Source organism: Pinus tabuliformis, chromosome X (genome assembly GCF_031772625.1).
Source record: "Pinus tabuliformis cultivar Carrire ecotype Pingquan chromosome X, CPIR1, whole genome shotgun sequence".
NCBI lineage: Eukaryota > Viridiplantae > Streptophyta > Pinopsida > Pinales > Pinaceae > Pinus > Pinus tabuliformis.
In genome coordinates, this window is record NC_142308.1 from 664,118,670 (window position 1) to 664,121,112 (window position 2,443).

Below are 2,443 nucleotides of genomic sequence, written 5' to 3' on the forward strand. Positions count from 1 at the left end.
AACTTTACCGATTGAGTGTGAAATTCCCTCACTCAAGCTGGCTGTCGAACTTCTCCCTGAAACCTCGCCTCAAGAAGAGCGCCTCTTGTACTTAGAATGACTGGATGAAACTCATCGTCTTGTTGCTTTAGTCATTGAAGCACAGAAAAAGTGTGTTAAGTCCCATTTTTGTCAATAAGTTTCTCCTCATGCTTTTTCTGAGGGAGATTTGGTCTTGCTATATGACCAAGCATATGATAAGCTGGGGGTAGGTAAATTTGAACCCATGTGGCATGGGCCCTATATTGTCAAACGCGTGTTACAAAAAGGGGCCTATGAGCTGATTTATTATGAGGGCAACCCCTTAGACAGGCCCCGTAATGGGATATATCTCAAGAAGTACTATGCTTGAGCCATCTCGCATGGCTACGTTTTTACATAAGTGTGTTATTCATTTTTGTGCAAGTTGGTTTGGTTTGGTGTGTCTTTTCAAGTAGCTTTCCTGCTTATTATGTCTTCACCTGCTTTGCAGATGTCTGTGACTCCTTACATCGGTTTCGCTGATGGTGCTTGTCGTAGTACCCGGAATCTATCTTCCGCGGCATGGGCTATCTATGCCCCTAATGGTGAGTTGATTGATAAGGTATTTGTTTGGGTCAAACAACTAATAACATTGCTGAGAATAGCGTAGTCATCAAACTCTTATCAGAAGCTATTTCTCTTGACATTTGGGAAATGGTTGTTAACCTCAATTCACAGCTTGTTGTTCTTTAGCTCAATGGGAAATATTTCATCAGAAACCCTCACATATTGAGAATGTACTTGCGTATTCATCTATTGGAAAGAAATTTTGATTACATCACATATCATCATATTCCTAGACATATGAATACATTGACAAATGCATTAGCTAATTATGTGTTAGACAGGCATTTACGCAACATGTGAAAAAACAAAACATGTGTATCATAGTAAGCAAGAAATATAGCACAGATATATATATATATATATATATATATATATATCTATCTATATATATATATATATATATATATATATATATATATATATATATATATATATATATATATATATATATATATATATATATGTATGTCAATAATGTTTGATTGTCATAAATCAAAATCCCAAAAAATAATATATGTGTTTAGTACATCCATGGCTCGTAGACCTCAAAACTGTAAATTCTAAACTATGGACTACTTGACATGATGATAATGCTATCACGTTACTACTCGTACTACTCAAGTCAGTAAATGACGGATCCGGTCAGACACCCCCACTGTGTGTCGTTGATACTAGCGTGGGATGTCACCCACCCAGGCATACTCTGGGATACCCCTGGTCAATCCCTCAAGGTTCCGTGCAATCTCCTCCTCGTTATCGACTCCTTCCTGATAAGGAGCAATATCAAACTGTCGAGCAACACGCTTGGTGATTGGGGACATCCCAGCTGGTTGCTCTAGTCCACATATGCATTTACAAAATCAAAATGTCACGAATGCATATATTTCAAAAAACAATAAAAAATCATAAAATTAAAATTGTTTTGCTTACCTCCATCATCATAATCTTCTCCCTCTGGGAGCGGCATATTAGGATCGCCACGGAAGTCTGTACCACTATAAGGCCAATCCTCAACCATGATTAGCTGACGTCTCAGCCACGAAAAGAAGGCGGGCTTGTATGACATATGCTGGCCCTCAGTCGGTTTTGGGCATTAGTTCACTCCAACAGACCATCCATGGGTCTCGTGGCAATGGGGAGTTCACCTCTACAAGCTGATAGTGAAATAGCGGGATCCACTCCAAAAATAAGGTCACTAGAACAGAACCATATCTGAACTGCCTCAGGTTTCCTGCCTTGGCTTTGGATAACTGGCGTTTCATGTTTACCTTCATGGCTTCCTCCCAGTTGAAGATAGTGGGCATCATACAATATATATCATACTGAAACTTGGACTTGTTGGACTCATGCAATGCCTGAGCCCCAGCCAATCTGTTTATAGTCAAGAGCAGCGTTTTCAGCACAAGGTAGTTAACATTCATGATATCTACCTTGCCGCTCTTTGATTTCAGTGCTTCTGGGTAGTGTTTTGCAAGAAAGACGTTCACACTTGCACCAATAGGCCTAGCCCCATACAGATTGACTGGTTCCCCTCTTCGGGACAGTCCAGTGATGAAATAGATGTCAAAAGTTTCTAATTCTAGTTCTTGATCCCAGATCACAAAAACTTCCCGATTAATGTCCCAAAGACTGATCAAATATTGCAGCAGCTCAGGTTGAGCTCGAAGACCCAGTGTGAGGAAGAATTTGAGGAGCCCACAGTTCCTCAGGGAATTTAACCAGTTTGGGTCTACCAATACCTGTGAATCGATTGCCTCATGCTCACGTTCTTTCCAATCGACCAATTTTCACCGTTTTTTGCTTGCAAAAACCATAA